The sequence below is a fragment of the Schistosoma mansoni genome, chromosome 2, assembly GCF_000237925.1.
Source record: "Schistosoma mansoni strain Puerto Rico chromosome 2, complete genome".
In the NCBI taxonomy this organism is placed as follows: Eukaryota; Metazoa; Platyhelminthes; class Trematoda; order Strigeidida; family Schistosomatidae; genus Schistosoma; species Schistosoma mansoni.
Genome location: NC_031496.1, coordinates 15761899 through 15770305, shown reverse-complemented (window position 1 = coordinate 15770305; position 8407 = coordinate 15761899).

Genomic DNA, 8407 nt, shown 5'->3' with positions numbered 1-8407 from the left:
TAACGTTACATATTAAGGATAACAATAATGAGAACTGTTTTGTCAATTAATCAATAGTTGATCTCATAAAAATAATTGTACGTTTTATAACAATAATGTCAATCACTTAACTGTAACAAGTAATAATGGTACATCCGTTGTACAGGTTAACATTATTGAGTAGCTATGCCAACAAAACAAACAAACTGAGAAAGTTTAATCATGCATGTAAATAATTCATAATAAAATTTGATGTATTACCTGATGTAAGGGAAAACAAGCATAGTATAATAAACACTTTTCATTACTTAATACTGACTATGGAATAAAACTTTATTGGAAACTAAATATTTCACTTCATCAAGAATAGTCATTTCTAGTAGTAGCTAATTTTGTTCTAATCAAATGATAAGTGGAAAACTTGATTTATCAGTTCTTATAACAAATTGACCAATCTCAATAGATTAGCTGAAGATTATAAATTGGATATGAATAAATTAATATTGTGGTTAATTCTTTGAAAAAGCTTGGACCAGATTGCCAGGCGAAACGTTGGATTTACTTCAAATTCATTCGCTGAGATTTTACCAATATATTATTCCTATTTAATGTCTTACATCAACTCGGCGCTCAAATACTGTGAAACTATTCGCTCTAACTTAGACGAAAGTTCTTATATAATATTGTGATTGTCTGTAAAAATTAGAAAACAAATTACTTAGTATTTGTGGTATCTTTCGTTTGAATTGACACTATTTGGTCTTAACATTCACGGATACTAAATATCTTCAGTGTATATTAACGATTCATACTCTAAGCGATAGATTTCAAACATACATAAAGAGTAAAATAACATGATATGAATTGCTACTCAACAATTAGTCATTTGAAATTGGTATAATGTGAGAAAATTTACATCATTATTAGGAAACATTTCTAAAACGATCTTATTCATAGTGTGGTGTGGGTTGCTCACATCCACATAAGTAGTATTGTAGAAGATCGTTAACGAAAGAACGGAAACGAAACGCAATAGGTATGAAAATGCATGAACAATAATATTCAGAGACTATGGACCGATATTTACAGAAGGAATGGTCAAGATTGAGACAATTGATTGATAGTTTGCAAATTAACTGTTTACTGTAGAGTTTTCAGATTTTAGTGAGATATTCTGTAATTTTGTGGCTGAATACATTCGATTGTCACCACTCGTGTATTGTTCACTACAATAGTAGATGTATATTTGTATAGTAATTATTACTATAGAAAGCTGTGCAACATAACCTGACATAACCCAAATATACTGATGACTCGTAGCTATAAAGTTAGATCAATGCAATTCGTTTTACCTAAATAAACTGATTAATTCCAACTTCTTGTAGTTACAATAACATGAGGTGAATGCAAAATGTTTAACATCAGTTTAAAATCTGATCGAATTTGAAAACATTTTCTCATCTGCTTGATCATAAGTATACTTCAGTTTGATCCTATTAAGAATAGTACTTATCAGTAGTTGATTACGTCATTTCAAAATATTATTGATTTGCTTTCCATGATTTAGTCTGTTTTTAATGTGAACAGTGAAGTGTTGATTCTGAAATCAATATCATATCCAATATAGATTGGAATATTTCCAAATAGATATTCAAATCATCATACAAGTGGTCATTTGACTGAGAAACTATCTAGATATGGCTTTGAATAGAAAACAACACATTTTATGAGATAAAGCTTTCATACAAAAGCTCCACAATAATTTAAGAAACTTATCAGTTAAAGTCAATTTATGTGACCCTGCTAAATAAAATTTAACGAATGTATTCTCTAAATAACGATTTTTTCTTTTAAAGCTTATTCAATTTATTCTGTATTACTTTATGTATACAAAAGATTTTAACTTATATATCTTCTCAGTAGTGTGTATCCACAATCCGGTCCACGGTATTCAGCGACCATCAACCATTGTCTTCAAGTCCTAGGTTTGAATTCTGTATACGGAATCGTCGATGCACATTTCTGAGGAGTCCCATACCTGGATGAAATGGCCGTACAGTGCTTCCAGGTTCACCATGGTGGTCTAGCTTAAATCAACTCATGAATTCAACCATTACATCACTACAGTTTTGATAAACCCTCATTCTTATATATCTTCTTTAAAAGGATAATTATTTATTGCTTCATAAAATTTTCCTTTTCTCATAACTCTATTTGTCTAAATTTCATCATTTTTTAAAGGTGAATAAACGAAACAAAAAAAGGACGATTGTAATAAATTTAAGATTTTAAAAAAAAATTTTATTCAAATTGCTTTTTTAAATTTCACTTAGAAATAAAAGGAGATAACATGAATGTTAAGTAATAATTTTGTTGCTGTACTGAAATAAAGACAGTTTTGATTGCACACCCCTACAAATCAGTGTTGTTATTAGCCATAAAATAAATATCATGGACAGAACATATAGAATTTAGCCAGTAATGGAAATCAGAATGTATGTTTCATTCCATCGTAGACTATTCAGCTGAATGTACATGGATCTCAGAGTTGATGTTCATTTCTGGATATGAAAAATTCTAAAGTAATAAAAATCAAATTTACCACCATATACTTTAGTTCAAAACAAGTATCATCAAGATTTCACCAGCATAAGTGACCATCAGTATATTAAGCACAATGAAATGTACCACATACATTTATCCGATTTAAAATAGAACGTCTGCATTTTGAACAATATAAAATTGAACTTGGAGAGACTTTACTTCAGTCGCGTTTTGTAGACCATTTCACTATATCCGAAGGATTTTTTAAGTGCCGATATGACTATATTCTGTAGTACAGTGAAATTTATTATTGTTAAATAACTATTCTTTTCAATCACTTTCACAATCAATCGATGTAAACGGTCACTTTCATTTTCTCTTGATTACTGAGGTTGATAATACTTTATCCAAATTATTTTTAGGCTGGTCATATTGTTAACTTCTTGACCACAGTATTTCAAATTTATTGTACATGGAGTATTGGACTACGTATTGTCGTTTTTGTCATACTGCATAACATATTCTTACAAGTTTAACAACTCATGTTTATTGAGTTATAGTAACTAAAATGTTTTCAATAATGACGTGACAGAAGTCTCATGCTCTTGCAGACTTCAATATTTTACAAAATACTTTACTGAATCTATTAAATTACATGAAACATGATGATCATCATTAAAAGTGATCCAAGTGTGTTATTGTTACTTCATTGATGATAAGACTTAGGATATAAATGGTATCACTATTGAACATTGTGATGAAGAACTTCAACATTAATATCAATGATAATAACATTTGTAATAATCCATATAACCATACATAGCCTTTTTTGTAAAGCATTGCTCGACGATTAACTGCAGCCTATTGTAGAATCGATCTTAAAAGTCTTCATTGTAATCGCTGGATGACGTTCATTATAATGTTCTCTTTCTTTGTTTTGAGTGAAGCTTTGATAATCCCATCCTATAAATGCATTTTGTGCTTGTTTGGATAGCATCAATGCAACTCCTTTTGCATGTGGGGCATTTTCTTCTTCGTTGCCAGAGTATTACAGAAGCTACATTGAAGCTAGTCTTTGTTGTCCAACCTGGATTCAATGTGATTCACTGATTCCAAGCACCTCCAGGTTGTATCTTTTCATTTCTGCGGCAATTTGAGTAACTCTCCTGGTCTCCCACACTGTGCGAACATTCCATGTACCTATATTATTGGTTTCTCTGATTGTCAGAAGGGGCATCAGCTTCGTGACTTCCGATGGAACTTGGTTTTCATCATGAGGCGTCATAACTCTTCTAACTCCCAGGGCAGAGTTTAAATAGTTTAAATTATTTTTTCGGGTTAGTGTTTTTTTAGCGTATTAGTTTTCTACGGGATAGGATCGCTAACCTCATGCCCAACTCTGCTGCCTTATTCCGGGCTCGAGAGCGGTCGTAGCCCCGGAGGGGCTACAGGCGAAGTCACCTGAATGACTTCAATAAACGCGAACATATTTCTTTATTATCAGGAATGACTACGCCTTGCTATAAAATATATATGGTATTTCATTACAGGTTCTAACCAACTTTTATTTATAATAGTAAATTACAAATAAATTCATACTTCAATTATTCAATCATAATTAGTTCGGAAACGTAAGTATACAGTAAATGTACTGTTTTCAAATATAACATCAGAATACACTAACTGAAAAATAACATGTTAGTTTTAGAGTAGTTAGCATTGTATGCAATCCTGAAAAGGTTCTTTCTGTCTCTTCCGATGTTTACCCATTATTCTTCACGTATATCCTGTTTCTAGATTGCCGTATGCTTCATGAAAAAATATTCTCATATACACAAATTCAGAAAGGGTTCTGACAAATATGTTTAGAATAAATTGATGACTATTAGGCGGAAAATGAAATCCGCTACGCTCATTTTGTGTCGCGATTTAGCGTACAATTTGGACATTCAGGTAAGACAAGTTTTTCAAACTTTACACAAAGAAGAAATGCAAACTTTAAACGAGACATGAGTATGTATAACAAACAAATAGCTTATTTTCAAATCAAATGCTAAGAATGAAAGCTTATTCAGTTTTGAATAACGCTTGGGTTTTTTATAGATTAGTACTTTACCTATATCTGATCTCGATGAAGCGTTCTACCTATTAAACAAGTTTTAACGAATATTATACTTCAGGGTGAGTAGTACCGTGACAAATTAAGAACATTATTCCATTTACCATATCAAGATTGATGGAGTACAAATTTAGTGTCTTTGCTAAACAACTCTTGAAAAAATTAACGTTGTTTATTCTTATGAAATCCGGTTATTTATATTTGCCATGTATATAAATTGTGATAACTTTGAAGGATAGGTTATTGTCAGCATTCTACATTATTTTGATAAAAACACTTTCATTTTTGTGTGAATTCGATTTTCAGAACTACAGACTTCGTCACAAATCTGATTACTGGGTGATCATCTCTCAAAATCTAGCCATTTGGATATTATAAACGTATTTGGTTCTGTTGAGTATATTTAACTGAGACAAAAAGTTGATTTACCATATTTGTAGTTTGTAAACTTATAACAATTGATTATTTATGGAAGATTTTATTTGTTTAAATACATTCTAATAACGAGCTGATATTGATTGAAGGACCACAAATGCATATGGAAAATGAACTTGGTTGTAATGAGTGTTGTTCTGTTTATTACCTAGGCGGCCTGCTTGAATATCTGGGCTACCTGATCCCATCACCTAGGTATTTCAACAAGTCATCTCTTTTTGTTTGTTTTAACACATGATTGTGTCTAGTAATCTCATAACCTATTCAGACACGTTTATCAAACGTTTACGACCTTTCGTTGGACAAGTTCCAAAGATACAATCAGAGACGTCGTAGTAGCTGACAATATGCATTGAAATGAATGATCATCATTCAGATGTCGAATCCTGATTTCCTAGCATATAACTGGTGATCACTTAATATTTATCGTCAGGATCGATCAAGAAATATCCGTCAGTGAGCCATCTTAAATTAGAGAAATAATATTATCAAAGGCAACATGACAAAGTGAGGCGAATTTCTTGTTTTGTTTGTCTTGAGGTATATATTTTATCATAGAATTTGTACAACTGGTCGACAAAATCAGCACCTCAATGACATATTTAAAAAACAAATCAATAACCTATATTTTGTAGAACTTGTTATTATTATTAGCTTTATTCAATATTATATTTTTAGTACAACATAGAATTCTCAGCACAAATTATTTCAATAAGTTTCCGTCTCTTACTTCTTAGTCGATCCTGACGAAAAATATTGAGTGGTCGCTAGTTAGAAGTTATCAGTCCATTCACTCGACATTTAAATAAAGTACATTCTTTTTTGCTTCAGATTGTCAGCAACTACGATGCCTCTGATTGAGCTTTTTTTAACTTGTAGAGTGGAAGGCTGTAAACGTTTCATAAACGCACCTTAATAGATTGTGAGATTAATAAACATAATAATATATCAAAACAAGCAGAAACAAATAACTAGTTGAAATATCTAGATGGTGGGATCATGTTACCCAGATGTTCAAGCAGGCCGCCAACTGAAGTCTACTTTCTAATGATACCTATCTTTTTTCTCTCACTTGTGTAGCATGTACAAACTGTTTGATTTAAATATTTCCGTCCATAGCGTTCTTCGTTTATGACAAACCTACTTATAAAGAAAGTTGATGCACAGAAAGATCAAATAGTTATCAGTAAATTCCTGAATTTCATTATCTTTTCTACCTTTCCCTTAACAGTAAAATATACATTTTTCAAAAAATATACAAAATCATTCATTGTCCTTTTATTATGTCCAAAAAAGGAAGTTTAATATCTTGGAAATTGTTGAATATTTTGGAAAATATTCAAATGGAAGAAAAGTTGAGATTCTTTTCAAATGAACTTTTTAAGTAATCAAATTTATATTGTATGTAAACTGATCTTTAACAGTAAAATGGATCCTAATTTGTTACACTTCAAGCATGTTTTCTACTAGTTACATTAATTTTCTATTTAAATACATTTAGAATACTAAATGTCTACTAACATGGAAAATGTCAGTCAATCAATAATTATGTTACGTATAATGTATTATATACGATATAAATGTAAGATTGTATCAGATAGAAACAATATCCAAAAAAGGTTAATAATTCCCCTTAAATATGTACTAATCATTTCATATGTAAAGATTAGCAAAAATGAGAATGGAAGCAGCAATATATGAGATTTCATCAAAACATATTGAAAATTTCCCTCAATTGTGTGATTTGAAGTCTATCAAAGTAATGTATTTATTCCTTATAACACGTATGATATATGGGTTCTTTATTGGGATGATTGAGTCTTATCTATGGAAGACATAACTTCTTTTACTGTATACAGAATTCTAAAATGTAAATTAAGACAGTATTTGACCAAAATATAATTCAGCATTTTAAACTAGTCAGTTTCATGCCCTGGTACGGTCGAGAGTGGGGAGACTCCGCTCTCCCTCTCCAAATGCTCTCACATGGCCACGCGTATATAGCCTCTGACAAGGAAGTCCTGCTCACTGCCTTCTCGTGGCTGGGGTGCTGTTTACGAAATCGAGAGGACAAAAAGCGAATGTCCGGCGCTTTAACCAGGTTGGTGGACACGGCACATCTACATAGGGGAGTTGGAAAACCCTGATTCCAAACCAGTGGTGCACATTGGCTCCACTAACCTGAGGGAACAAGTGACGTATGAACCTTTCATTGGTCACTGGCTACCATGGTACTGTATCTCCTTACGATGCTCCACTGCCTTGTGGATCAGACCTTTAAGTCAAAGGCTCGCGATGTGGCCCCTTAAGAAAACCACTTGTTCCGGTTTGGGTACCTGGGCAGTATCACAGCCCTCATACAAATCAAATGAGATTTGTGTGGTGCATATATATCTGGTGCCCCTTTGTACCAATATTTATGTGGTTAAATAAAATAAAATAATAAATAAATTCATTCATACCGAAATGCCAAATTGTACAAATGGTACAACAAAATAAAGTTGTTTGATAGTAATCACAATTTTTATCTGCAACTATTCAATCCCTGAAGCAAACTGTATTCAGATATATCGACACAACTCAAATTATGCTTTGAAAATTACACGTCCCTAATCCAGAAGATATCGAATTTATATATTCAGTAGTATCTTTCTATTCATTTAATTCGCCCTAATTCTATTCTACATGAACTTTATCCCGGATAACTGTCATTTTTTCCATGAAATTTCATTGATTTATTTATTTACATACATATGCGAAAGATGTTCATGCTGTATGTTTAATGTGCTATAATATTTCCAGCATAAAATTCGGAAGTACATGTGTAACTATGACAAGAAATGAAAAAAAGCCCCTCCCCCCCCTCAAAAAAAAACAAATCAGAGAAGAAAATGGTGTGATAAAATCATACGAATTTCAACAAGTTTTAAACACTTATGTTTTCTTTTTTTTATTGTAATGTCTTTTAACAAATTCTATTTCAAAGATTTTTCTTCATAAAGGTGATTCGAATATACGAAAATTTTGGTTACATTCTTTAATCCATTTAGTCTAAGTAAAGAAATGTAACAAAAGTGTATTTTTTTTTCTCTTCAATTTCTTGACATTTTAAAAGTGAATAATGTTTGCATATATATGGTTTTTATACATAAACACATGGACACATTGAATGTTATGTAATAAACGAAACACTGGCCTATACAGTTCTGTATTCTAACCTTTATGTATTTGTATTCAAATGATGCTTATATGTTGTTCAATTCTGAAAACGGTTAGATTCAAACGATGAGATTTTAAAATTATTATAAAGCGCCAAAAGATCATAAGCAA